The sequence below is a fragment of the Eschrichtius robustus genome, chromosome 1 (assembly GCF_028021215.1).
Source record: "Eschrichtius robustus isolate mEscRob2 chromosome 1, mEscRob2.pri, whole genome shotgun sequence".
In the NCBI taxonomy this organism is placed as follows: Eukaryota; Metazoa; Chordata; class Mammalia; order Artiodactyla; family Eschrichtiidae; genus Eschrichtius; species Eschrichtius robustus.
Window position 1 is genome coordinate 145341053 of NC_090824.1, and position 27705 is coordinate 145368757.

Here is a 27705-nt window from a genome sequence, read left to right on the forward strand (position 1 = left end):
TTGTGGAAGATCTCTCCCCTTGAGGGTGTGTCCACTGTGTGGAATCATAAGTGCCAAGGGCGTGTTTGTTGCCAAAGTGGTCACTTGCTCTTAGGCTGAGGGGGCCCAGTTGTCCTGAGGGTGTCTCGGGGGATCAGGAAGACATCGTTTTGCTGTGATGCAGGGCAGATTGCTCAGGAGAGGAATTTCAGGGCCCGAGACCAGGGTGTTGTTGGTCGGCGGCGCTCTTTGTCCTGACGCCCGCACGCTCTGAAGGCGCCTGTGCCACGATGCTTTCACGTTTGGGTGCGTACAAACAGGCAAGATGGACAGCAAATGAAATGTTGAGGAGAGATAGAACACACATCACTGGGTGGTATCGACCTTGCCCTCGCTGCGCCCGTGCACCCTCCTCAAGCCTGCGTGTGTTCTCTCACCCGAGTCAGGTGGAATGCCAGGGAAAGGATGCCAGCAGCAGCCTGGGGCCATCCGTATAATCCCTGATACCCGTTGAAAGGAGGACGGCGTAGCATGGCGAGGCCAGGTGAAGGAGTCTCGGAGGGGTCCTGGCGTGCATTCCATGAGGATCCTGCTTTAACCCTTCTTGCGGTAAGCGACACTTCTTTGCTAAACCTAAAGGTTTGGTGATGCAACTTGTGCACCGGGGCTACACCCTCACCTTCTGGTCTTTTCTCGGGGAACACGAGCTTTGATGCCCTGAGAACTGGCTGCATTTCCTGACCCATGGCTCGGCTCTGGCCACTTCTGTACGCTGATATGATTCAGCTCGCTGGCCGTCCCATGTTGGAATCTGCAACTTTGCATGTCCAACGTTTGAGCATGTGCTTGGATCGATGATGACTCCCACAAATGCATTCCTTGGAAATCTGAACAAAATGAGTGAGAAATCCCTACCGTCTCCTCGTTGGAACTGAGGTCCAGCACGTGGCTCCCAAAAGGAAAGTAGGGAGAGGTTCACATTGCATTTGCGGCCGTGGGTGTCCATAGCCACGTTGTTCAAGTTGAGGGTTGTGGTCATCTCATGGGGAGAAGAGCCATTGGGAAAGGAGCCTGGGATGCCAATCCAGGTGGGAAGGCTTGGGACAGCGTGCCCTCTCTGGGTTCCTTGGTCTAGCCAGGACTGCTGTCCCCTGCCACGGTTCAGCATGCAGGTAGGAGAGGAAGCGTGCGCCATTGCTGGTTCTGACACCTGCGCTTGAGATCTACAGGCTGCCCCCACCTGCTGCTCATTGCCTTGTTGCCTCAAAGAAACAGAAGTCTGTAGGCTCAGGGTCAGAACAGGATTCCAGGCCTAGGGCAGGCTTCTTTGTCATGTTCCGCTTGGGAGACGATATGCAATTTAGGTTTCTCCTGATGAGGGGAGAAATCAAATGGGCCACTGTTCCTGGGAGTTTAGGCAATCTGATTGCTCCTCCTCGGGTTGTGTCCTGCTTGTGTGTGCTCTGTGAAGGGGCTGGAAAATGCCTTAGTCAACCTTGGTCATGGCAAGCTTCCTTGGTGAGGGGTGGCTCTGGCATCTTGCCGTGACACGTTGGGATCCCGGTGGAGAGAGAGTAAGGCAAGGCGAGTGAAAGAGAGACGTGAGATGGCTGGCTAAGCCCACAGGTTTACTGGTGGGTGGATAGATCGACGGTGGCCATGGGGTTACCGGAACACATTTGGGATTCCCTCAGGAGCATCTGGAGGCACGTGTAGGGAGAGAATACGGGAGCACATTTCTGGACTGTCCCGCCTCTTTCCTCTCCTTGGCCGATTTGCTTCATGGCGGGTCCTTGTCCAGCGAAAGGTTGCCTTCATGGCACAGTATGGTGTCTTCTCATGGGGGCCGATTTGGAGGCCTTGGGGTTTTTTGTCCCTGTCTGGCCACGTTCCCCCTGTGTTGAAGACGTGAAGGTGTTCCTGAGGACAGCCAAGCATCATTTCTATACCCGGCCCACAGAGCGTTCCCTGAGGATTGGAGCTCTACCAGGAGGTCATTGGGCGCAACCATGCAGAAACAAGGGAGTCGGCTGCCAAGGAAAGGCTACAGTTTTAAGGGCAGGAGAGGATGTGTGGCGTGGGTGTCATTTTTACTGCCACCCGCTGGTGCGTCGAGACTGTGGTATCCGGCGAGCCTGGCCACAGGCCATCAAGTCATACCGGTTCAAGTGTCTAGGCTGTTGTCTGGGTTCTCTCGTTGCATGGCTGTGGGTAACAAGTTGCTTGCAGAGTACCTGGGCCTCACGGTTTCCCCAATGTCACGTCACTGATGGGCCCAGAGTGTGAAAGTACCAGACACCACTGCAAGTTACACCATTGCTGCAAGGGTTTCCCCGCCACGTTGAGCATCGGAATGGTTCCCATGCCATTAGCTTTGTGTGTGGGCCAAGGGTAGGTTGCCAGTCTTGGCAGCAGGCCAGGAAGTATGGCTACAGGTGAATCTCCATTGTTCAGTCCAGGAGTTCCTCTGGTGTGTTTTGTCACCGGTCCCTACAAGCTGCTTTTGTTGGAGGTCGTCCCATTTGGCCAAGGGCCGTTCCCTTGTGGAAGATCTCAGGGACCACATTTCCCCTTGCGGGTGAGTCCACTGTGTGGAAGCGTATGCGCCAGGAGTGGTTTGGTTCCTCAGAGGGCAGTGGCTCTTACGCTGAGTAATCCCATTTCCCCTGAGGGTGTCTCAGCGGTTCAGGGTGACATCCCTATGCTGTGTCGGTGGGGAGGCGGCTCAGGCGGGGAAGTTCAAGGCCCATACCAGGGGTTTGATGGACGGCCGTGCTCTTTGTGTTGATGCCCGTGCACTCTGAAGGCATCCGTGCCGCGAAGCATTCACGTTTGGCTGTGGACACACAGACATGATGGGCTGCAAATGAAATGTTGAGGGGAGTTAGAGCGCACATCGCTGGGCGGTATCACCCTTTGCCTCTGTGCCCCCGTTCACTTTTCTCAAACATCCCTGTGTTCTGTCACACTGAGGCAGGTGGTGGAGTGCCCGGGAAAAAACACCTGCAGCAGCATGGGGCCCTCTGTATAGTCCATGGTACCTGGCGAGGTGAGGACAGTGCGGCAAGTTGAGGCAAGTCGAGGCAAAAGATTCTCAGGGTGATTTTGGCGTGAAGTACTTGAGGATCCTCGTAGGAACTTTGTGGTGGTGAGTGGAAATTCTTTGCAGAAACCTAGATGTTTGGCCACGGGGACTTGTGCCCTGAGACTACACCCTCACCTTCTTGGCTCTTCCAGTGGCACCCCAGATCCGATGCCATGATCCTTAGCTCCATTGGCAGCCCCGTGGGTCGGCTCTGGCCGCTCCTGACTGCTGACATGATTGAGATCGTTGGCTGCCCTTCGGTGGAGCCTGCAACTTTGAACGTTCAGCCTTTGAGCAGGTGGATTGATGATGACTCCCATAAATGCACTGCTTGGAACTCTGAACCAATGAATGGGTCTCAGGTTTCTCCGCGGTCATGTCACTGATGGGCCCGGGGGCGAAAATACAAGGCGCCAGGGCAAGTTACCCAGTTGCTGCAAGGGTTTGCCCTGCCAGTTTGGGCATTGGAATATCTCCAATGCCAATAGCTTTCTGTACGACCCAAGGGCATCGCCTCTGGCTTGACGAGGTTCCTGGTAGAAACCTTGTGGGGGTAAACGGAACTTCTTTGAAGAAACCTAGATGTTTGGCCACGGGGACTTGTGCGGCGAGACTACACCGTCATATTCCGGGCTTTTCCTGCGGCACACGAGCTCCGATGCCCTGAAACTTGGGTGCACTTTTTGCCCCGTGGCTCGAGTCTGGCCGCTCCCTATTGCTTAGAGGATTGAGCTTGCTGACAGTCCGCGACTTTGCACGTCCAGCCTTTGAGCAGCTGCGTGGATCGGTGATGACTCCCATAAATGCATTCCTTCGAAATCTAAACAAAATGAATGAGCAAAACCTACCATCTTCTCATCCTAACTGAGGTCCAGCACGTGGCTCCCAAAGGAAAATTAGGGAGAGGTCCATGTCGCATTTGCTACCGTGGGCTCGCGCAGCAACATTGTTCAATTTGAGGGTGGCGGGCTTCTCGTGCAGAAAGAGCCATGTGGAGAGGAGCCTGGGATGTCCATCTACGTGGGAAGGCTAAGGACAACTTGACGTCTCTGGGCACCTGAGTCTAGCCAAACTGCTATCCCCTGCCGCGGTCAGCATGCAGGTATGAAAGGAAGCATGAGCCACTGGTACTCCTCTGGCTTGCCCTCGAGACCTACAGGCCACCCTCGAGCTCAGGTCGTTGCCTTGTTCCCGCAAGGAAACAGAAGTCTCTGCACTCAGGGTCAGAGAAGGAGTCCTGGCCAGGCCAGGCTTCTATGTCATGTTCAGCTTGGGAGGTGGGATGTAGTTTACGTTTGCCCTGATGGTCAGGGGAAATCAAATGGGCCACCGTCCCACGGATTTGGGCGACGCTGTTGGCTCCTCCTTGGGTTGTGTCCTGCTTGTGTGTTGTGTGTGGAGAGGTTGGCAAAATGCCTTAGGCAAATCCAGGGGACATCAAGCTACTTAGGTGAGGGGTGGATTCGTTTGGGTCCTGGTGGAGAGAGGAAGGCAAGGCGAGCGGGAAATACACGTGAGAGTGTTGGCTAAGCCCACAGGCTTACTGTTGGGTGGATAGATGGTCGGTGGACATAGGGTTCCCGGATCTCTTTTGGGATATCTTCAGGAGCAATTGGAATCCCGTGTAGGGAAGGAATACAGGTGCACATTCATGGACCATCCCAACCTTTTCCTCTCCTTTCTCAATGTGCTTCATGGCGGGTCCTTGTTCCAGTGAATGGTGCCTTCACGGCACAGTATGGTGTCTTCTCACTGGGCCCGATTTGGAGCGTTTGGATGTTTTGTCCCTGTGTGGCCTCCTTGCCCCTATGTTGAGGATGTTAAGGTGTTCCTTAGGACAGCCCAGCGTCATTGCTATACCCAGTCGGCATAGCATTCCCTGAGGTTTGGAGCTCTTCCCGGAGGTCTTTGGGCCCAACCATGCAGAAAGAAGCGAGTTGGCTGCCAAGGAAATGTTACAGGTTTAAGGGCTGGAGTGAATGTGTGCTGCAGGTGTAATTCTGTCCTGCCGCCTTCTGATGCTGCGAGTCTGTGATCTCCAGCATGCATTGCTTCAAGGCAGAGAAGTCATGCCGGTTCAAGGGTCCAGGATGTTGGAGGCGTTCCCTCATTGCACGGCTGTGGGTGACGCGTTGGTTCTGGAGGACCTGGGTCTCATGGATACTGCAAGGTCTTGTCCTTGAAGGGAAGAATGAAAATGTGCAAGGTGCTACGATATGATACCCAGTTGCTGCAAGGTTTGCCCCGCCACTTTGGGCATTGGAATGGCTCCCTTGCCATTAGCTTTGGTTGCGGTCCTAGGAAGTTCCTCTGGCTTGGCAGGAGACCAGGAATTATGCCTGCTGGTGAGTCTCCCTTGATCAGTCCAGGGGTTCCTCAGGTGCCCTTTGTCACGGGTCCCTACGAGCCGCTTTTGATGGAGGTCGTCATATTCGGCCAAGGGCCCTTCCCTTGTGGAAGATCTCTCCCCTTGAGGGTGTGTCCACTGTGTGGAATCATAAGTGCCAAGGGCGTGTTTGTTGCCAATGAGGGCACTTGCTCTTAGGCTGAGGGGGCCCAGTTGTCCTGAGGGTGTCTCAGGGGATCAGGAAGACATCGATTTGCAGTGATGCAGGGCAGATTGCTCAGGAGAAGAATTTCAGGGCCTGAGACCAGGGTGTTGTTTGTCGGCGGCGCTCTTTGTCCTGATGGCCGCACGCTCTGAAGGCGCCTGTGCCACGATGCTTTCACGTTTGGGTGCGTACACACAGGCAAGATGGACAGCAAATTAAATGTTGAGGAGAGATAGAACACACATCACTGGGTGGTATCGACCTTTCCCTCGCTGCGCCCGTGAACCCTCCTCAAGCCTGTGTGTGTTCTCTCACCCGAGCCAGGTGGAATGCCAGGGAAAAAATGCCAGCAGCAGCCTGGGGCCATCTGTATAATCCCTGATACCCGTTGAAAGGATGACGGCTTGGCAAGGCGAGGCCAGGCGAAGGAGTCTCAGAGGGGTCCTGGCGTGCATTCCATGAGGATCCTGCTTTAACCCTTGTTGCGGTAAACGACACTTCTTTGCTAAACCTATAGGTTTGGCGACGGGAACGTGTGCACCGGGGCTACACCCTCACCTTCTGGTCTTTTCTCGGGGAACACGAGCTTTGATGCCCTGAGACCTGGCTGCATTTCCTGACCCATGGCTCGGCTCTGGCCACTTCTGTACACTGATATGATTCAGCTCGCTGGCCGTCCCATGGTGGAATCTGCAACTTTGCATGTCCAACGTTTGAGCATGTGCTTGGATCGATGATGACTCCCACAAATGCATTCCTTGGAAATCTGAACAAAATGAGTGAGAAATCCCTACCGTCTCCTCGTTGGAACTGAGGTCCAGCACGTGGCTCCCAAAAGGAAAGTACGGAGAGGTTCACATTGCATTTGCGGCCATGGGTGTCCGCAGCCACGTTGTTCAAGTTGAGGGTTGTGGTCATCTCATGGGGACAAGAGCCATTGGGAAAGGAGCCTGGGATGCCAATCCAGGTGGGAAGGCTTGGGACAGCGTGCCCTCTCTGGGTTCCTTGGTCTAGCCAGGACTGCTATCCCCTGCCACGGTTCAGCATGCAGGTAGGAGAGGAAGCGTGCGCCATTGCTGGTTCTGCCACCTGCGCTTGAGTTCTACAGGCTGCCCCCACCTGCTGCTCATTGCCTTGTGGCCTCAAAGAAACAGAAGTCTGTAGGCTCAGGGTCAGAACAGGATTCCAGGCCTAGGGCAGGCTTCTTTGTCATGTTCTGCTTGGGAGACCATATGCAATTTAGGTTTCTCCTGATGAGGGGAGAAATCAAATGGGTCACTGTTCCTGGGAGTTTAGGCAATCTGATGGCTCCTCCTCGGGTTGTGTCCTGCTTGTGTGTGCTGTGTGAAGGGGCTGGAAAATGCCTTAGTCAAGCTTGGTCATGGCAAGCTTCCTTGGTGAGGGGTGGCTCTGGCATCTTGCCGTGACACGTTGGTATCCCGGTGGAGAGAGAGTAAGGCAAGGCGAGTGAAAGAGAGACGTGAGATGGCTGGCTAAGCCCACAGGTTTACTGGTGGGTGGATAGATCGACGGTGGCCATGGGGTTCCCGGAACACATTCGGGATTCCCTCAGGAGCATCTGGAGGCACGTGTAGGGAGAGAATACGGGAGCACATTTGTGGACTGTCCCGCCTCTTTCCTCTCCTTGGTCGATTTGCTTCATGGTGGGTCCTTGTCCAGCGAAAGGTTGCCTTCATGGCACAATATGGTGTCTTCTCATGGGGGCCGATTTGGAGGCCTTGGGGTGTTTTGTCCCTGTCTGGCCACGTTCCCCCTGTGTTGAAGACGTGAAGGTGTTCCTGAGGACAGCCAAGCATCATTTCTATACCCGGCCCACAGAGCGTTCCCTGAGCATTGGAGCACTACCAGGAGGTCATTGGGCGCAACCATGCAGAAACAAGGGAGTCGGCTGCCAAGGAAAGGCTACAGTTTTAAGGGCAGGAGAGGATGTGTGGCCTGGGTGTCATTTTCCTGTCACCCGCTGGTGCGTCGAGACTGTGGTATCCGGCGAGCCTGGCCACAGGCCAGACAAGTCATACCGGTTCAAGTGTCTAGGCTGTTGTCTGGGTTCTCTCGTTGCATGGCTGTGGGTAACAAGTTGCTTGCAGAGTACCTGAGCCTCACGGTTTCCCCAATGTCACGTCACTGATGGGCCCAGAGTGTGAAACTACCAGACACCACTGCAAGTTACACCATTGCTGCAAGGGTTTCCCCGCCGCGTTGAGAATCGGAATGGTTCCCATGCCATTAGCTTTGTGTGTGTGCCAAGGGTAGGTTGCCAGTCTTGGCAGCAGGCCAGGAAGTATGGCTACAGGTGAATCTCCATTGTTCAGTCCAGGAGTTCCTCTGCTGTGTTTTGTCACCGGTCCCTACAAGCTGCTTTTGTTGGAGGTCGTCCCATTTGGCCAAGGGCCGTTCCCTTGTGGAAGATCTCAGGGACCACATTTCCCCTTGCGGGTGAGTCCACTGTGTGGAAGCGTATGCGCCAGGAGTGGTTTGCTTCCCCAGAGGGCAGTGGCTCTTACGCTGAGTAATCCCATTTCCCCTGAGGGTGTCTCAGCGGTTCAGGGTGACATCCCTATGCTGTGTCGGTGGGGAAGCGGCTCAGGCGGGGAAGTTCAAGGCCCATACCAGGGGTTTGATGGACGGCCGTGCACTTTGTGTTGATGCCCGTGCACTCAGAAGGCATGCGTGCCACGAAGCATTCACGTTTGGCTGTGGACACACAGACATGATGGGCTGCAAATGAAATGTTGAGGGGAGATCGAGCGCACATCGCTGGGCGGTATCACCCTTTGCCTCTCTGCCCCCGTTCAATTTTCTCAAACATCCCTGTGTTCTGTCACACTGAGGCAGGTGGTGGAGTGCCCGGGAACAAACACCTGCAGCAGCATGGGGCCCTCTGTATAGTCCATGGTACCTGGCGAGGTGAGGACAGTGCGGCAAGTTGAGGCAAGTCGAGGCAAAAGATTCTCAGAGTGATTTTGGCGTGAAGTACTTGAGGATCCTCGTAGGAACTTTGTGGTGGTGAGTGGAAATTCTTTGCAGAAACCTAGATGTTTGGCCACGGGGACTTGTGCCCTGAGACTACACCCTCACCTTCTTGGCTCTTCCAGTGGCACCCCAGATCCGATGCCATGATCCTTAGCTCCATTGGCAGCCCCGTGGGTCGGCTCTGGCCGCTCCTGACTGCTGACATGATTGAGATCGTTGGCTGCCCTTAGGTGGAGCCTGCAACTTTGAACGTGCAGCCTTTGAGCAGGTGGATTGATGATGACTCCCATAAATGCACTGCTTGGAACTCTGAACCAATGAATGGGTCTCAGGTTTCTCCGCGGTCATGTCACTGATGGGCCCGGGGGCGAAAATACAAGGCGCCAGGGCAAGTTACCCAGTTGCTGCAAGGGTTTGCCCTGCCAGTTTGGGCATTGGAATATCTCCAATGCCAATAGCTTTCTGTACGACCCAAGGGCATCGCCTCTGGCTTGACGAGGTTCCTGGTAGAAACCTTGTGGGGGTAAACGGAACTTCTTTGAAGAAACCTAGATGTTTGGCCACGGGGACTTGTGCGGCGAGACTACACCGTCACATTCCGGGCGCTTCCTGGGGCACCTGAGCTCCGATGCCCTGAAACTTGGGTGCACTTTCTGCCCCGTGGCTCGAGTCTGGCCGCTCCCTACTGCTGAGAGGTTTGAGCTTGCTGACAGTCCACGACTTTGCGCGTCCAGCCTTTGAGCAGCTGCGTGGATCGGTGATGACTCCCATAAATGCATTCCTTCGAAATCTAAACAAAATGAATGAGCAAAACCTACCATCTTCTCATCCTAACTGAGGTCCAGCACGTGGCTCCCAAAGGAAAATTAGGGAGAGGTCCATGTCGCATTTGCTACCGTGGGCTCGTGCAGCAACATTGTTCAATTTGAGGGTGGCGGGCTTCTCGTGCAGAAAGAGCCATGTGGAGAGGAGTCCTGGATGTCCATCTATGTGGGAAGGCTAAGGACAACTTGACGTCTCTGGGCACCTGAGTCTAGCCAAAACTGCTATCCCCTGCCGCGGTCAGCATGCAGGTATGAAAGGAAGCATGAGCCACTGGTACTCCTCTGGCTTGCCCTCGAGACCTACAGGCCCCCCTCGAGCTCAGGTCGTTGCCTTGTTCCCGCAAGGAAACAGAAGTCTCTGCACTCAGGGTCAGAGAAGGAGTCCTGGCCAGGCCAGGCTTCTATGTCATGTTCAGCTTGGGAGGTGGGATGTAGTTTACGTTTGCCCTGATGGTCAGGGGAAATCAAATGGGCCACCGTCCCACGGATTTGGGCGACGCTGTTGGCTCCTCCTTTGGTTGTGTCCTGCTTGTGTGTTGTGTGTGGAGAGGTTGGCAAAATGCCTTAGGCAAATCCAGGGGACATCAAGCTACTTAGGTGAGGGGTGGATTCGTTTGGGTCCTGGTGGAGAGAGAAAGGCAAGGCGAGCGGGAAATACACGTGAGAGTGTTGGCTAAGCCCACAGGCTTACTGTTGGGTGGATAGATGGTCGGTGGACATAGGGTTCCCGGAACTCTTTTGGGATATCTTCAGGAGCATTTGGAGTCCCGTGTAGGGAAGGAATACAGGTGCACATTCATTGACCATCCCAACCTTTTCCTCTCCTTTCTCAATGTGCTTCACGGCGGGTCCTTGTTCCAGTGAATGGTGCCTTCACGGCACAGTATGGTGTCTTCTCACTGGGCCCGATTTGGAGCCGTTGGGATGTTTTGTCCCTGTGTGGCCTCCTTGCCCCTATGTTGAGGATGTTAAGGTGTTCCTTAGGACAGCCCAGCGTCATTGATATACCCAGTCGGCATAGCATTCCCTGAGATTTGGAGCTCTTCCCGGAGGTCTTTGGGCCCAACCATGCAGAAAGAAGCGAGTTGGCTGCCAAGGAAATGCTACAGGTTTAAGGGCTGGAGTGAATGTGTGCTGCAGGGGTAATTCTGTCCTGCCGCCTTCTGATGCTGCGAGTCTGTGATCTCCAGCATGCATGGCTTCAAGCCAGAGAAGTCATGCCGGTTCAAGGGTCCAGGATGTTGGAGGCGTTCCCTCATTGCACGGCTGTGGGTGACACATTGGTTCTGGAGGACCTGGGTCTCATGGTTTCTCCAAGGTCTTGTCCTTGAAGGGAAGAAAGTAAATGTGCAAGGTGCAACGATATGATACCCAGTTGCTGCAAGGTTTGCCCCGCCACTTTGGGCATTGGAATGGCTCCCTTGCCATTAGATTTGGTTGCGGTCCTAGGAAGTTCCTCTGGCTTGGCAGGAGACCAGGAATTATGCCTGCTGGTGAGTCTCCCTTGATCAGTCCAGGGGTTCCTCAGGTGCCCTTTGTCACGGGTCCCTACGAGCCGCTTTTGATGGAGGTCGTCATATTCGGCCAAGGGCCCTTCCCTTGTGGAAGATCTCTCCCCTTGAGGGTGTGTCCACTGTGTGGAATCATAAGTGCCAAGGGCGTGTTTGTTGCCAATGAGGGCACTTGCTCTTAGGCTGAGGGGGCCCAGTTGTCCTGAGGGTGTCTCAGGGGATCAGGAATACATCGTTTTGCTCTGATGCAGGGCAGATTGCTCAGGAGAAGGATTTCAGGGCCCGAGACCAGGGTGTTGTTGGTCGGCGGCGCTCTTTGTCCTGATGGCCGCACGCTCTGAAGGCGCCTGTGCCACGATGCTTTCACGTTTGGGTGCGTACACACAGGCAAGATGGACAGCAAATGAAATGTTGAGGAGAGATAGAACACACATCACTGGGTGGTATCGACCTTTCCCTCGCTGCGCCCGTGAACCCTCCTCAAGCCTGCGTGTGTTCTCTCACCCGAGCCAGGTGGAATGCCAGGGAAAAAATGCCAGCAGCAGCCTGGGGCCATCCGTATAATCCCTGATACCCGTTGAAAGGAGGACGGCGTGGCAAGGCGCGGCCAGGCCAATGTGTCTTGGAGGGGTCATGGCGTGCATTCCATGAGGATCCTGCTTTAACCCTTGTTGCGGTAAGTGACACTTCTTTGCTAAACCTAAAGGTTTGGCGACGGGAACGTGTGCACCGTGGCTACACCCTCACCTTCTGGTCTTTTCTCGGGGAACACGAGCTTTGATTCCCCGAGACCTGGCTGCATTTCCTGACCCATGGCTCGGCTCTGGCCACTTCTGTACGCTGATATGATTCAGCTCGCTGGCCGTCCCATGGTGGAATCTGCAACTTTGCATGTCCAACGTTTGAGCATGTGCTTGGATCGATGATGACTCCCACAAATGCATTCCTTGGAAATCTGAACAAAATGAGTGAAAAATCCCTACCGTCTCCTCTTTGGAACTGAGGTCCAGCACGTGGCTCCCAAAAGGAAAGTAGGGAGAGGTTCACATTGCATTTGCGGCCATGGGTGTCCGCAGCCACGTTGTTCAAGTTGAGGGTTGTGGTCATCTCATGGGGAGAAGAGCCATTGGGAAAGGAGCCTGGGATGCCAATCCAGGTGGGAAGGCTTGGGACAGCGTGCCCTCTCTGGGTTCCTTGGTCTAGCCAGGACTGCTGTCCCCTGCCACGGTTCAGCATGCAGGTAGGAGAGGAAGCGTGCGCCATTGCTGGTTCTGCCACCTGCGCTTGAGTTCTACAGGCTGCCCCCACCTGCTGCTCATTGCCTTGTGGCCTCAAAGAAACAGAAGTCTGTAGGCTCAGGGTCAGAACAGGATTCCAGGCCTAGGGCAGGCTTCTTTGTCATGTTCTGCTTGGGAGACCATATGCAATTTAGGTTTCTCCTGATGAGGGGAGAAATCAAATGGGCCACTGTTCCTGGGAGTTTAGGCAATCTGATGGCTCCTCCTCGGGTTGTGTCCTGCTTGTGTGTGCTGTGTGAAGGGGCTGGAAAATGCCTTAGTCAAGCTTGGTCATGGCAAGCTTCCTTGGTGAGGGGTGGCTCTGGCATCTTGCCGTGACACGTTGGGATCCCGGTGGAGAGAGAGTAAGGCAAGGCGAGTGAAAGAGAGACGTGAGATGGCTGGCTAAGCCCACAGGTTTACTGGTGGGTGGATAGATCGACGGTGGCCATGGGGTTCCCGGAACACATTCGGGATTCCCTCAGGAGCATCTGGAGGCACGTTTAGGGAGAGAATACGGGAGCACATTTGTGGACTGTCCCGCCTCTTTCCTCTCCTTGGTCGATTTGCTTCATGGTGGGTCCTTGTCCAGCGAAAGGTTGCCTTCATGGCACAATATGGTGTCTTCTCATGGGGGCCGATTTGGAGGCCTTGGGGTGTTTTGTCCCTGTCTGGCCACGTTCCCCCTGTGTTGAAGACGTGAAGGTGTTCCTGAGGACAGCCAAGCATCATTTCTATACCCGGCCCACAGAGCGTTCCCTGAGCATTGGAGCACTACCAGGAGGTCATTGGGCGCAACCATGCAGAAACAAGGGAGTCGGCTGCCAAGGAAAGGCTACAGTTTTAAGGGCAGGAGAGGATGTGTGGCCTGGGTGTCATTTTCCTGTCACCCGCTGGTGCGTCGAGACTGTGGTATCCGGCGAGCCTGGCCACAGGCCAGACAAGTCATACCGGTTCAAGTGTCTAGGCTGTTGTCTGGGTTCTCTCGTTGCATGGCTGTGGGTAACAAGTTGCTTGCAGAGTACCTGAGCCTCACGGTTTCCCCAATGTCACGTCACTGATGGGCCCAGAGTGTGAAACTACCAGACACCACTGCAAGTTACACCATTGCTGCAAGGGTTTCCCCGCCGCGTTGAGAATCGGAATGGTTCCCATGCCATTAGCTTTGTGTGTGTGCCAAGGGTAGGTTGCCAGTCTTGGCAGCAGGCCAGGAAGTATGGCTACAGTTGAATCTCCATTGTTCAGTCCAGGAGTTCCTCTGGTGTGTTTTGTCACCGGTCCCTACAAGCTGCTTTTGTTGGAGGTCGTCCCATTTGGCCAAGGGCCGTTCCCTTGTGGAAGATCTCAGGGACCACATTTCCCCTTGCGGGTGAGTCCACTGTGTGGAAGCGTATGCGCCAGGAGTGGTTTGCTTCCCCAGAGGGCAGTGGCTCTTACGCTGAGTAATCCCATTTCCCCTGAGGGTGTCTCAGCGGTTCAGGGTGACATCCCTATGCTGTGTCGGTGGGGAGGCGGCTCAGGCGGGGAAGTTCAAGGCCCATACCAGGGGTTTGATGGACGGCCGTGCTCTTTGTGTTGATGCCCGTGCACTCTGAAGGCATCCGTGCCACGAAGCATTCACGTTTGGCTGTGGACACACAGACATGATTGGCTGCAAATGAAATGTTGAGGGGAGATAGAGCGCACATCGCTGGGCGGTATCACCCTTTGCCTCTCTGCCCCCGTTCACTTTTCTCAAATATCCCTGTGTTCTGTCACACTGAGGCAGGTGGTGGAGTGCCCGGGAACAAACACCTGCAGAAGCATGGGGCCCTCTGTATAGTCCATGGTACCTGGCGAAGTGAGGACAGTGCGGCAAGTTGAGGCAAGTCGAGGCAAAAGATTCTCAGAGTGATTTTGGCGTGAAGTACTTGAGGATCCTCGTAGGAACTTTGTGGTGGTGAGTGGAAATTCTTTGCAGAAACCTAGATGTTTGGCCACGGGGACTTGTGCCCTGAGACTACACCCTCACCTTCTTGGCTCTTCCAGTGGCACCCCAGATCCGATGCCATGATCCTTAGCTCCATTTGCAGCCCCGTGGGTCGGCTCTGGCCGCTCCTGACTGCTGACATGATTGAGATCGTTGGCTGCCCTTCGGTGGAGCCTGCAACTTTGAACGTTCAGCCTTTGAGCAGGTGGATTGATGATGACTCCCATAAATGCACTGCTTGGAACTCTGAACCAATGAATGGGTCTCAGGTTTCTCCGCGGTCATGTCACTGATGGGCCCGGGGGCGAAAATACAAGGCGCCAGGGCAAGTTACTCAGTTGCTGCATGGGTTTGCCCTGCCAGTTTGGGCATTGGAATATCTCCAATGCCAATAGCTTTCTGTACGACCCAAGGGCATCGCCTCTGGCTTGACGAGGTTCCTGGTAGAAACCTTGTGGGGGTAAACGGAACTTCTTTGAAGAAACCTAGATGTTTGGCCACGGGGACTTGTGCGGCGAGACTACACCGTCATATTCCGGGCTTTTCCTGGGGCACCCGAGCTCCGATGCCCTGAAACTTGGGTGCACTTTTTGCCCCGTGGCTCGAGTCTGGCCGCTCCCTACTGCTTAGAGGATTGAGCTTGCTGACAGTCCGCGACTTTGCACGTCCAGCCTTTGAGCAGCTGCGTGGATCGGTGATGACTCCCATAAATGCATTCCTTCGAAATCTAAACAAAATGAATGAGCAATACCTACCATCTTCTCATCCTAACTGAGGTCCAGCACGTGGCTCCCAAAGGAAAATTAGGGAGAGGTCCATGTCGCATTTGCTACCGTGGGCTCGCGCAGCAACATTGTTCAATTTGAGGGTGGCGGGCTTCTCGTGCAGAAAGAGCCATGTGGAGAGGAGTCTGGGATGTCCATCTACGTGGGAAGGCTAAGGACAACTTGACGTCTCTGGGCACCTGAGTCTAGCCAAACTGCTATCCCTTGCCGCGGTCAGCATGCAGGTATGAAAGGAAGCATGAGCCACTGGTACTCCTCTGGCTTGCCCTCGAGACCTACAGGCCACCCTCGAGCTCAGGTCGTTGCCTTGTTCCCGCAAGGAAGCAGAAGTCTCTGCACTCAGGGTCAGAGAAGGAGTCCTGGCCAGGCCAGGCTTCTATGTCATGTTCAGCTTGGGAGGTGGGATGTAGTTTACGTTTGCCCTGATGGTCAGGGGAAATCAAATGGGCCACCGTCCCACGGATTTGGGCGACGCTGGTGGCTCCTCCTTGGGTTGTGTCCTGCTTGTGTGTTGTGTGTGGAGAGGTTGGCAAAATGCCTTAGGCAAATCCAGGGGACATCAAGCTACTTAGGTGAGGGGTGGATTCGTTTGGGTCCTGGTGGAGAGAGAAAGGCAAGGCGAGCGGGAAATACACGTGAGAGTGTTGGCTAAGCCCACAGGCTTACTGTTGGGTGGATAGATGGTCGGTGGACATAGGGTTCCCGGATCTCTTTTGGGATATCTTCAGGAGCAATTGGAATCCCGTGTAGGGAAGGAATACAGGTGCACATTCATGGACCATCCCAACCTTTTCCTCTCCTTTCTCAATGTGCTTCACGGCGGGTCCTTGTTCCAGTGAATGGTGCCTTCACGGCACAGTATGGTGTCTTCTCACTGGGCCCGATTTGGAGCCGTTTGGATGTTTTGTCCCTGTGTGGCCTCCTTGCCCCTATGTTGAGGATGTTAAGGTGTTCCTTAGGACAGCCCAGCGTCATTGCTATACCCAGTCGGCATAGCATTCCCTGAGGTTTGGAGCTCTTCCCGGAGGTCTTTGGGCCCAACCATGCAGAAAGAAGCGAGTTGGCTGCCAAGGAAATGTTACAGGTTTAAGGGCTGGAGTGAATGTGTGCTGCAGGGGTAATTCTGTCCTGCCGCCTTCTGATGCTGCGAGTCTGTGATCTCCAGCATGCATTGCTTCAAGGCAGAGAAGTCATGCCGGTTCAAGGGTCCAGGATGTTGGAGGCGTTCCCTCATTGCACGGCTGTGGGTGACGCATTGGTTCTGGAGGACCTGGGTCTCATGGATACTGCAAGGTCTTGTCCTTGAAGGGAAGAATGAAAATGTGCAAGGTGCTACGATATGATACCCAGTTGCTGCAAGGTTTGCCCCGCCACTTTGGGCAATGGAATGTCTCCCTTGCCATTAGCTTTGGTTGCGGTCCTAGGAAGTTCCTCTGGCTTGGCAGGAGACCAGGAAGTATGCCTGCTGGTGAGTCTCCCTTGATCAGTCCAGGGGTTCCTCAGGTGCCCTTTGTCACGGGTCCCTACGAGCCGCTTTTGATGGAGGTCGTCATATTCGGCCAAGGGCCCTTCCCTTGTGGAAGATCTCTCCCCTTGAGGGTGTGTCCACTGTGTGGAATCATAAGTGCCAAGGGCGTGTTTGTTGCCAATGAGGGCACTTGCTCTTAGGCTGAGGGGGCCCAGTTGTCCTGAGGGTGTCTCAGGGGATCAGGAAGACATCGATTTGCAGTGATGCAGGGCAGATTGCTCAGGAGAAGAATTTCAGGGCCTGAGACCAGGGTGTTGTTTGTCGGCGGCGCTCTTTGTCCTGATGGCCGCACGCTCTGAAGGCGCCTGTGCCACGATGCTTTCACGTTTGGGTGCGTACACACAGGCAAGATGGACAGCAAATTAAATGTTGAGGAGAGATAGAACACACGTCACTGGGTGGTATCGACCTTTCCCTCGCTGCGCCCGTGAACCCTCCTCAAGCCTGCGTGTGTTCTCTCACCCGAGCCAGGTGGAATGCCAGGGAAAAAATGCCAGCAGCAGCCTGGGGCCATCTGTATAATCCCTGATACCCGTTGAAAGGATGACGGCTTGGCAAGGCGAGGCCAGGCGAAGGAGTCTCAGAGGGGTCCTGGCGTGCATTCCATGAGGATCCTGCTTTAACCCTTGTTGCGGTAAACGACACTTCTTTGCTAACCCTATAGGTTTGGCGACGGGAACGTGTGCACCGGGGCTACACCCTCACCTTCTGGTCTTTTCTCGGGGAACACGAGCTTTGATGCCCTGAGACCTGGCTGCATTTCCTGACCCATGGCTCGGCTCTGGCCACTTCTGTACACTGATATGATTCAGCTCGCTGGCCGTCCCATGGTGGAATCTACAACTTTGCATGTCCAACGTTTGAGCATGTGCTTGGATCGATGATGACTCCCACAAATGCATTCCTTGGAAATCTGAACAAAATGAGTGAGAAATCCCTACCGTCTCCTCGTTGGAACTGAGGTCCAGCACGTGGCTCCCAAAAGGAAAGTACGGAGAGGTTCACATTGCATTTGCGGCCATGGGTGTCCGCAGCCACGTTGTTCAAGTTGAGGGTTGTGGTCATCTCATGGGGACAAGAGCCATTGGGAAAGGAGCCTGGGATGCCAATCCAGGTGGGAAAGCTTGGGACAGCGTGCCCTCTCTGGGTTCCTTGGTCTAGCCAGGACTGCTGTCCCCTGCCACGGTTCAGCATGCAGGTAGGAGAGGAAGCGTGCGCCATTGCTGGTTCTGCCACCTGCACTTGAGTTCTACAGGCTGCCCCCACCTGCTGCTCATTGCCTTGTGGCCTCAAAGAAACAGAAGTCTGTAGGCTCAGGGTCAGAACAGGATTCCAGGCCTAGGGCAGGCTTCTTTGTCATGTTCTGCTTGGGAGACCATATGCAATTTAGGTTTCTCCTGATGAGGGGAGAAATCAAATGGGCCACTGTTCCTGGGAGTTTAGGCAATCTGATGGCTCCTCCTCGGGTTGTGTCCTGCTTGTGTGTGCTCTGTGAAGGGGCTGGAAAATGCCTTAGTCAAGCTTGGTCATGGCAAGCTTCCTTGGTGAGGGGTGGCTCAGACATCTTGCCGTGACAGGTTGGGATCCCGGGGGAGAGAGAGTAAGGCAAGGCGAGTGAAAGAGAGACGTGAGATGGCTGGCTAAGCCCACAGGTTTACTGGTGGGTGGATAGATCGACGGTGGCCATGGGGTTCCTGGAACACATTCGGGATTCCCTCAGGAGCATCTGGAGGCACGTGTAGGGAGAGAATACGGGAGCACATTTGTGGACTGTCCCGCCTCTTTCCTCTCCTTGGTCGATTTGCTTCATGGTGGGTCCTTGTCCAGCGAAATGTTGCCTTCATGGCACAGTATGGTGTCTTCTCATGGGGGCCGATTTGGAGGCCTTGGGGTTTTTTGTCCCTGTCTGGCCACGTTCCCCCTGTGTTGAAGACGTGAAGGTGTTCCTGAGGACAGCCAAGCATCATTTCTATACCTGGCCCACAGAGCGTTCCCTGAGGATTGGAGCTCTACCAGGAGGTCATTGGGTGCAACCATGCAGAAACAAGGGAGTCGGCTGCCAAGGAAAGGCTACAGTTTTAAGGGCAGGAGAGGATGTGTGGCGTGGGTGTCATGTTTCCTGCCACCCGCTGGTGCGTCGAGACTGTGGTATCCGGCGAGCCTGGCCACAGGCCATCAAGTCATACCGGTTCAAGTGTCTAGGCTGTTGTCTGGGTTCTCTCGTTGCATGGCTGTGGGTAACAAGTTGCTTGCAGAGTACCTGGGCCTCACGGTTTCCCCAATGTCACGTCACTGATGGGCCCAGAGTGTGAAAGTACCAGACACCACTGCAAGTTACACCATTGCTGCAAGGGTTTCCCCGCCACGTTGAGCATCGGAATGGTTCCCATGCCATTAGCTTTGTGTGTGGGCCAACGGTAGGTTGCCAGTCTTGGCAGCAGGCCAGGAAATATGGCTACAGGTGAATCTCCATTGTTCAGTCCAGGAGTTCCTCTGGTGTGTTTTGTCACCGGTCCCTACAAGCTGCTTTTGTTGGAGGTCGTCCCATTTGGCCAAGGGCCGTTCCCTTGTGGAAGATCTCAGGGACCACATTTCCCCTTGCGGGTGAGTCCACTGTGTGGAAGCGTATGCGCCAGGAGTGGTTTGCTTCCCCAGAGGGCAGTGGCTCTTACGCTGAGTAATCCCATTTCCCCTGAGGGTGTCTCAGCGGTTCAGGGTGACATCCCTATGCTGTGTCGGTGGGGAGGCGGCTCAGGCGGGGAAGTTCAAGGCCCATACCAGGGGTTTGATGGACGGCCGTGCTCTTTGTGTTGATGCCCGTGCACTCTGAAGGCATCCGTGCCACGAAGCATTCACGTTTGGCTGTGGACACACAGACATGATTGGCTGCAAATGAAATGTTGAGGGGAGATAGAGCGCACATCGCTGGGCGGTATCACCCTTTGCCTCTCTGCCCCCGTTCACTTTTCTCAAATATCCCTGTGTTCTGTCACACTGAGGCAGGTGGTGGAGTGCCCGGGAACAAACACCTGCAGAAGCATGGGGCCCTCTGTATAGTCCATGGTACCTGGCGAAGTGAGGACAGTGCGGCAAGTTGAGGCAAGTCGAGGCAAAAGATTCTCAGAGTGATTTTGGCGTGAAGTACTTGAGGATCCTCGTAGGAACTTTGTGGTGGTGAGTGGAAATTCTTTGCAGAAACCTAGATGTTTGGCCACGGGGACTTGTGCCCTGAGACTACACCCTCACCTTCTTGGCTCTTCCAGTGGCACCCCAGATCCGATGCCATGATCCTTAGCTCCATTTGCAGCCCCGTGGGTCGGCTCTGGCCGCTCCTGACTGCTGACATGATTGAGATCGTTGGCTGCCCTTCGGTGGAGCCTGCAACTTTGAACGTTCAGCCTTTGAGCAGGTGGATTGATGATGACTCCCATAAATGCACTGCTTGGAACTCTGAACCAATGAATGGGTCTCAGGTTTCTCCGCGGTCATGTCACTGATGGGCCCGGGGGCGAAAATACAAGGCGCCAGGGCAAGTTACCCAGTTGCTGCAAGGGTTTGCCCTGCCAGTTTGGGCATTGGAATATCTCCAATGCCAATAGCTTTCTGTACGACCCAAGGGCATCGCCTCTGGCTTGACGAGGTTCCTGGTAGAAACCTTGTGGGGGTAAACGGAACTTCTTTGAAGAAACCTAGATGTTTGGCCACGGGGACTTGTGCGGCGAGACTACACCGTCATATTCCGGGCTTTTCCTGGGGCACCCGAGCTCCGATGCCCTGAAACTTGGGTGCACTTTTTGCCCCGTGGCTCGAGTCTGGCCGCTCCCTACTGCTTAGAGGATTGAGCTTGCTGACAGTCCGCGACTTTGCACGTCCAGCCTTTGAGCAGCTGCGTGGATCGGTGATGACTCCCATAAATGCATTCCTTCGAAATCTAAACAAAATGAATGAGCAATACCTACCATCTTCTCATCCTAACTGAGGTCCAGCACGTGGCTCCCAAAGGAAAATTAGGGAGAGGTCCATGTCGCATTTGCTACCGTGGGCTCGCGCAGCAACATTGTTCAATTTGAGGGTGGCGGGCTTCTCGTGCAGAAAGAGCCATGTGGAGAGGAGTCTGGGATGTCCATCTACGTGGGAAGGCTAAGGACAACTTGACGTCTCTGGGCACCTGAGTCTAGCCAAACTGCTATCCCTTGCCGCGGTCAGCATGCAGGTATGAAAGGAAGCATGAGCCACTGGTACTCCTCTGGCTTGCCCTCGAGACCTACAGGCCACCCTCGAGCTCAGGTCGTTGCCTTGTTCCCGCAAGGAAACAGAAGTCTCTGCACTCAGGGTCAGAGAAGGAGTCCTGGCCAGGCCAGGCTTCTATGTCATGTTCAGCTTGGGAGGTGGGATGTAGTTTACGTTTGCCCTGATGGTCAGGGGAAATCAAATGGGCCACCGTCCCACGGATTTGGGCGACGCTGGTGGCTCCTCCTTGGGTTGTGTCCTGCTTGTGTGTTGTGTGTGGAGAGGTTGGCAAAATGCCTTAGGCAAATCCAGGGGACATCAAGCTACTTAGGTGAGGGGTGGATTCGTTTGGGTCCTGGTGGAGAGAGAAAGGCAAGGCGAGCGGGAAATACACGTGAGAGTGTTGGCTAAGCCCACAGGCTTACTGTTGGGTGGATAGATGGTCGGTGGACATAGGGTTCCCGGATCTCTTTTGGGATATCTTCAGGAGCAATTGGAATCCCGTGTAGGGAAGGAATACAGGTGCACATTCATGGACCATCCCAACCTTTTCCTCTCCTTTCTCAATGTGCTTCACGGCGGGTCCTTGTTCCAGTGAATGGTGCCTTCACGGCACAGTATGGTGTCTTCTCACTGGGCCCGATTTGGAGCCGTTTGGATGTTTTGTCCCTGTGTGGCCTCCTTGCCCCTATGTTGAGGATGTTAAGGTGTTCCTTAGGACAGCCCAGCGTCATTGCTATACCCAGTCGGCATAGCATTCCCTGAGGTTTGGAGCTCTTCCCGGAGGTCTTTGGGCCCAACCATGCAGAAAGAAGCGAGTTGGCTGCCAAGGAAATGTTACAGGTTTAAGGGCTGGAGTGAATGTGTGCTGCAGGGGTAATTCTGTCCTGCCGCCTTCTGATGCTGCGAGTCTGTGATCTCCAGCATGCATTGCTTCAAGGCAGAGAAGTCATGCCGGTTCAAGGGTCCAGGATGTTGGAGGCGTTCCCTCATTGCACGGCTGTGGGTGACGCATTGGTTCTGGAGGACCTGGGTCTCATGGATACTGCAAGGTCTTGTCCTTGAAGGGAAGAATGAAAATGTGCAAGGTGCTATGATATGATACCCAGTTGCTGCAAGGTTTGCCCCGCCACTTTGGGCAATGGAATGTCTCCCTTGCCATTAGCTTTGGTTGCGGTCCTAGGAAGTTCCTCTGGCTTGGCAGGAGACCAGGAAGTATGCCTGCTGGTGAGTCTCCCTTGATCAGTCCAGGGGTTCCTCAGGTGCCCTTTGTCACGGGTCCCTACGAGCCGCTTTTGATGGAGGTCGTCATATTCGGCCAAGGGCCCTTCCCTTGTGGAAGATCTCTCCCCTTGAGGGTGTGTCCACTGTGTGGAATCATAAGTGCCAAGGGCGTGTTTGTTGCCAATGAGGGCACTTGCTCTTAGGCTGAGGGGGCCCAGTTGTCCTGAGGGTGTCTCAGGGGATCAGGAAGACATCGATTTGCAGTGATGCAGGGCAGATTGCTCAGGAGAAGAATTTCAGGGCCTGAGACCAGGGTGTTGTTTGTCGGCGGCGCTCTTTGTCCTGATGGCCGCACGCTCTGAAGGCGCCTGTGCCACGATGCTTTCACGTTTGGGTGCGTACACACAGGCAAGATGGACAGCAAATTAAATGTTGAGGAGAGATAGAACACACATCACTGGGTGGTATCGACCTTTCCCTCGCTGCGCCCGTGAACCCTCCTCAAGCCTGCGTGTGTTCTCTCACCCGAGCCAGGTGGAATGCCAGGGAAAAAATGCCAGCAGCAGCCTGGGGCCATCTGTATAATCCCTGATACCCGTTGAAAGGATGACGGCTTGGCAAGGCGAGGCCAGGCGAAGGAGTCTCAGAGGGGTCCTGGCGTGCATTCCATGAGGATCCTGCTTTAACCCTTGTTGCGGTAAACGACACTTCTTTGCTAACCCTATAGGTTTGGCGACGGGAACGTGTGCACCGGGGCTACACCCTCACCTTCTGGTCTTTTCTCGGGGAACACGAGCTTTGATGCCCTGAGACCTGGCTGCATTTCCTGACCCATGGCTCGGCTCTGGCCACTTCTGTACACTGATATGATTCAGCTCGCTGGCCGTCCCATGGTGGAATCTACAACTTTGCATGTCCAACGTTTGAGCATGTGCTTGGATCGATGATGACTCCCACAAATGCATTCCTTGGAAATCTGAACAAAATGAGTGAGAAATCCCTACCGTCTCCTCGTTGGAACTGAGGTCCAGCACGTGGCTCCCAAAAGGAAAGTACGGAGAGGTTCACATTGCATTTGCGGCCATGGGTGTCCGCAGCCACGTTGTTCAAGTTGAGGGTTGTGGTCATCTCATGGGGACAAGAGCCATTGGGAAAGGAGCCTGGGATGCCAATCCAGGTGGGAAAGCTTGGGACAGCGTGCCCTCTCTGGGTTCCTTGGTCTAGCCAGGACTGCTGTCCCCTGCCACGGTTCAGCATGCAGGTAGGAGAGGAAGCGTGCGCCATTGCTGGTTCTGCCACCTGCACTTGAGTTCTACAGGCTGCCCCCACCTGCTGCTCATTGCCTTGTGGCCTCAAAGAAACAGAAGTCTGTAGGCTCAGGGTCAGAACAGGATTCCAGGCCTAGGGCAGGCTTCTTTGTCATGTTCTGCTTGGGAGACCATATGCAATTTAGGTTTCTCCTGATGAGGGGAGAAATCAAATGGGCCACTGTTCCTGGGAGTTTAGGCAATCTGATGGCTCCTCCTCGGGTTGTGTCCTGCTTGTGTGTGCTCTGTGAAGGGGCTGGAAAATGCCTTAGTCAAGCTTGGTCATGGCAAGCTTCCTTGGTGAGGGGTGGCTCAGACATCTTGCCGTGACAGGTTGGGATCCCGGGGGAGAGAGAGTAAGGCAAGGCGAGTGAAAGAGAGACGTGAGATGGCTGGCTAAGCCCACAGGTTTACTGGTGGGTGGATAGATCGACGGTGGCCATGGGGTTCCTGGAACACATTCGGGATTCCCTCAGGAGCATCTGGAGGCACGTGTAGGGAGAGAATACGGGAGCACATTTGTGGACTGTCCCGCCTCTTTCCTCTCCTTGGTCGATTTGCTTCATGGTGGGTCCTTGTCCAGCGAAATGTTGCCTTCATGGCACAGTATGGTGTCTTCTCATGGGGGCCGATTTGGAGGCCTTGGGGTTTTTTGTCCCTGTCTGGCCACGTTCCCCCTGTGTTGAAGACGTGAAGGTGTTCCTGAGGACAGCCAAGCATCATTTCTATACCTGGCCCACAGAGCGTTCCCTGAGGATTGGAGCTCTACCAGGAGGTCATTGGGTGCAACCATGCAGAAACAAGGGAGTCGGCTGCCAAGGAAAGGCTACAGTTTTAAGGGCAGGAGAGGATGTGTGGCGTGGGTGTCATGTTTCCTGCCACCCGCTGGTGCGTCGAGACTGTGGTATCCGGCGAGCCTGGCCACAGGCCATCAAGTCATACCGGTTCAAGTGTCTAGGCTGTTGTCTGGGTTCTCTCGTTGCATGGCTGTGGGTAACAAGTTGCTTGCAGAGTACCTGGGCCTCACGGTTTCCCCAATGTCACGTCACTGATGGGCCCAGAGTGTGAAAGTACCAGACACCACTGCAAGTTACACCATTGCTGCAAGGGTTTCCCCGCCACGTTGAGCATCGGAATGGTTCCCATGCCATTAGCTTTGTGTGTGGGCCAACGGTAGGTTGCCAGTCTTGGCAGCAGGCCAGGAAATATGGCTACAGGTGAATCTCCATTGTTCAGTCCAGGAGTTCCTCTGGTGTGTTTTGTCACCGGTCCCTACAAGCTGCTTTTGTTGGAGGTCGTCCCATTTGGCCAAGGGCCGTTCCCTTGTGGAAGATCTCAGGGACCACATTTCCCCTTGCGGGTGAGTCCACTGTGTGGAAGCGTATGCGCCAGGAGTGGTTTGCTTCCCCAGAGGGCAGTGGCTCTTACGCTGAGTAATCCCATTTCCCCTGAGGGTGTCTCAGCGGTTCAGGGTGACATCCCTATGCTGTGTCGGTGGGGAGGCGGCTCAGGCGGGGAAGTTCAAGGCCCATACCAGGGGTTTGATGGACGGCCGTGCTCTTTGTGTTGATGCCCGTGCACTCTGAAGGCATCCGTGCCACGAAGCATTCACGTTTGGCTGTGGACACACAGACATGATTGGCTGCAAATGAAATGTTGAGGGGAGATAGAGCGCACATCGCTGGGCGGTATCACCCTTTGCCTCTCTGCCCCCGTTCACTTTTCTCAAATATCCCTGTGTTCTGTCACACTGAGGCAGGTGGTGGAGTGCCCGGGAACAAACACCTGCAGAAGCATGGGGCCCTCTGTATAGTCCATGGTACCTGGCGAAGTGAGGACAGTGCGGCAAGTTGAGGCAAGTCGAGGCAAAAGATTCTCAGAGTGATTTTGGCGTGAAGTACTTGAGGATCCTCGTAGGAACTTTGTGGTGGTGAGTGGAAATTCTTTGCAGAAACCTAGATGTTTGGCCACGGGGACTTGTGCCCTGAGACTACACCCTCACCTTCTTGGCTCTTCCAGTGGCACCCCAGATCCGATGCCATGATCCTTAGCTCCATTTGCAGCCCCGTGGGTCGGCTCTGGCCGCTCCTGACTGCTGACATGATTGAGATCGTTGGCTGCCCTTCGGTGGAGCCTGCAACTTTGAACGTTCAGCCTTTGAGCAGGTGGATTGATGATGACTCCCATAAATGCACTGCTTGGAACTCTGAACCAATGAATGGGTCTCAGGTTTCTCCGCGGTCATGTCACTGATGGGCCCGGGGGCGAAAATACAAGGCGCCAGGGCAAGTTACCCAGTTGCTGCAAGGGTTTGCCCTGCCAGTTTGGGCATTGGAATATCTCCAATGCCAATAGCTTTCTGTACGACCCAAGGGCATCGCCTCTGGCTTGACGAGGTTCCTGGTAGAAACCTTGTGGGGGTAAACGGAACTTCTTTGAAGAAACCTAGATGTTTGGCCACGGGGACTTGTGCGGCGAGACTACACCGTCATATTCCGGGCTTTTCCTGGGGCACCCGAGCTCCGATGCCCTGAAACTTGGGTGCACTTTTTGCCCCGTGGCTCGAGTCTGGCCGCTCCCTACTGCTTAGAGGATTGAGCTTGCTGACAGTCCGCGACTTTGCACGTCCAGCCTTTGAGCAGCTGCGTGGATCGGTGATGACTCCCATAAATGCATTCCTTCGAAATCTAAACAAAATGAATGAGCAATACCTACCATCTTCTCATCCTAACTGAGGTCCAGCACGTGGCTCCCAAAGGAAAATTAGGGAGAGGTCCATGTCGCATTTGCTACCGTGGGCTCGCGCAGCAACATTGTTCAATTTGAGGGTGGCGGGCTTCTCGTGCAGAAAGAGCCATGTGGAGAGGAGTCTGGGATGTCCATCTACGTGGGAAGGCTAAGGACAACTTGACGTCTCTGGGCACCTGAGTCTAGCCAAACTGCTATCCCTTGCCGCGGTCAGCATGCAGGTATGAAAGGAAGCATGAGCCACTGGTACTCCTCTGGCTTGCCCTCGAGACCTACAGGCCACCCTCGAGCTCAGGTCGTTGCCTTGTTCCCGCAAGGAAACAGAAGTCTCTGCACTCAGGGTCAGAGAAGGAGTCCTGGCCAGGCCAGGCTTCTATGTCATGTTCAGCTTGGGAGGTGGGATGTAGTTTACGTTTGCCCTGATGGTCAGGGGAAATCAAATGGGCCACCGTCCCACGGATTTGGGCGACGCTGTTGGCTCCTCCTTGGGTTGTGTCCTGCTTGTGTGTTGTGTGTGGAGAGGTTGGCAAAATGCCTTAGGCAAATCCAGGGGACATCAAGCAACTTAGGTGAGGGGTGGATTCGTTTGGGTCCTGGTGGAGAGAGAAAGGCAAGGCGAGCGGGAAATACACGTGAGAGTGTTGGCTAAGCCCACAGGCTTACTGTTGGGTGGATAGATGGTCGGTGGACATAGGGTTCCTGGATCTCTTTTGGGATATCTTCAGGAGCAATTGGAATCCCGTGTAGGGAAGGAATACAGGTGCACATTCATGGACCATCCCAACCTTTTCCTCTCCTTTCTCAATGTGCTTCACGGCGGGTCCTTGTTCCAGTGAATGGTGCCTTCACGGCACAGTATGGTGTCTTCTCACTGGGCCCGATTTGGAGCCGTTTGGATGTTTTGTCCCTGTGTGGCCTCCTTGCCCCTATGTTGAGGATGTTAAGGTGTTCCTTAGGACAGCCCAGCGTCATTGCTATACCCAGTCGGCATAGCATTCCCTGAGGTTTGGAGCTCTTCCCGGAGGTCTTTGGGCCCAACCATGCAGAAAGAAGCGAGTTGGCTGCCAAGGAAATGTTACAGGTTTAAGGGCTGGAGTGAATGTGTGCTGCAGGGGTAATTCTGTCCTGCCGCCTTCTGATGCTGCGAGTCTGTGATCTCCAGCATGCATTGCTTAAAGGCAGAGAAGTCATGCCGGTTCAAGGGTCCAGGATGTTGGAGGCGTTCCCTCATTGCACGGCTGTTGGTGACGCATTGGTTCTGGAGGACCTGGGTCTCATGGATACTGCAAGGTCTTGTCCTTGAAGGGAAGAATGAAAATGTGCAAGGTGCTACGATATGATACCCAGTTGCTGCAAGGTTTGCCCCGCCACTTTGGGCAATGGAATGTCTCCCTTGCCATTAGCTTTGGTTGCGGTCCTAGGAAGTTCCTCTGGCTTGGCAGGAGACCAGGAATTATGCCTGCTGGTGAGTCTCCCTTGATCAGTCCAGGGGTTCCTCAGGTGCCCTTTGTCACGGGTCCCTACGAGCCGCTTTTGATGGAGGTCGTCATATTCGGCCAAGGGCCCTTCCCTTGTGGAAGATCTCTCCCCTTGAGGGTGTGTCCACTGTGTGGAATCATAAGTGCCAAGGGCGTGTTTGTTGCCAATGAGGGCACTTGCTCTTAGGCTGAGGGGGCCCAGTTGTCCTGAGGG

The 27705-nt window shown here is 54.6% G+C and overlaps 10 non-coding genes across 10 annotated transcripts; all 10 read left to right on the forward strand.

The window, feature by feature from the left end:
• The first annotated feature begins 827 nt into the window (after positions 1 to 827).
• On the forward strand, positions 828 to 919 carry LOC137753095 (small nucleolar RNA SNORD116). Its single transcript, XR_011071383.1, has one exon. It is a non-coding gene; the product is annotated as a small nucleolar RNA SNORD116 (small nucleolar RNA).
• Positions 920 to 3845: 2926 nt separating this feature from the next.
• On the forward strand, positions 3846 to 3937 carry LOC137749903 (small nucleolar RNA SNORD116). The gene has a single exon (XR_011070319.1). It is a non-coding gene; the product is annotated as a small nucleolar RNA SNORD116 (small nucleolar RNA).
• A 2406-nt stretch (positions 3938 to 6343) lies between these two features.
• Positions 6344 to 6435, forward strand: LOC137753098 (small nucleolar RNA SNORD116). Its single transcript, XR_011071384.1, has one exon. It is a non-coding gene; the product is annotated as a small nucleolar RNA SNORD116 (small nucleolar RNA).
• A 2926-nt stretch (positions 6436 to 9361) lies between these two features.
• LOC137749911 (small nucleolar RNA SNORD116) lies at positions 9362 to 9453 on the forward strand. The gene has a single exon (XR_011070320.1). It is a non-coding gene; the product is annotated as a small nucleolar RNA SNORD116 (small nucleolar RNA).
• Positions 9454 to 11861: 2408 nt separating this feature from the next.
• LOC137751152 (small nucleolar RNA SNORD116) lies at positions 11862 to 11953 on the forward strand. Its single transcript, XR_011070702.1, has one exon. It is a non-coding gene; the product is annotated as a small nucleolar RNA SNORD116 (small nucleolar RNA).
• Positions 11954 to 14879: 2926 nt separating this feature from the next.
• On the forward strand, positions 14880 to 14971 carry LOC137777999 (small nucleolar RNA SNORD116). The gene has a single exon (XR_011076701.1). It is a non-coding gene; the product is annotated as a small nucleolar RNA SNORD116 (small nucleolar RNA).
• Positions 14972 to 17378: 2407 nt separating this feature from the next.
• LOC137753101 (small nucleolar RNA SNORD116) lies at positions 17379 to 17470 on the forward strand. The gene has a single exon (XR_011071385.1). It is a non-coding gene; the product is annotated as a small nucleolar RNA SNORD116 (small nucleolar RNA).
• Positions 17471 to 20396: 2926 nt separating this feature from the next.
• LOC137778004 (small nucleolar RNA SNORD116) lies at positions 20397 to 20488 on the forward strand. Its single transcript, XR_011076703.1, has one exon. It is a non-coding gene; the product is annotated as a small nucleolar RNA SNORD116 (small nucleolar RNA).
• A 2407-nt stretch (positions 20489 to 22895) lies between these two features.
• LOC137753102 (small nucleolar RNA SNORD116) lies at positions 22896 to 22987 on the forward strand. Its single transcript, XR_011071386.1, has one exon. It is a non-coding gene; the product is annotated as a small nucleolar RNA SNORD116 (small nucleolar RNA).
• A 2926-nt stretch (positions 22988 to 25913) lies between these two features.
• On the forward strand, positions 25914 to 26005 carry LOC137778010 (small nucleolar RNA SNORD116). Its single transcript, XR_011076704.1, has one exon. It is a non-coding gene; the product is annotated as a small nucleolar RNA SNORD116 (small nucleolar RNA).
• Positions 26006 to 27705: the final 1700 nt, after the last annotated feature.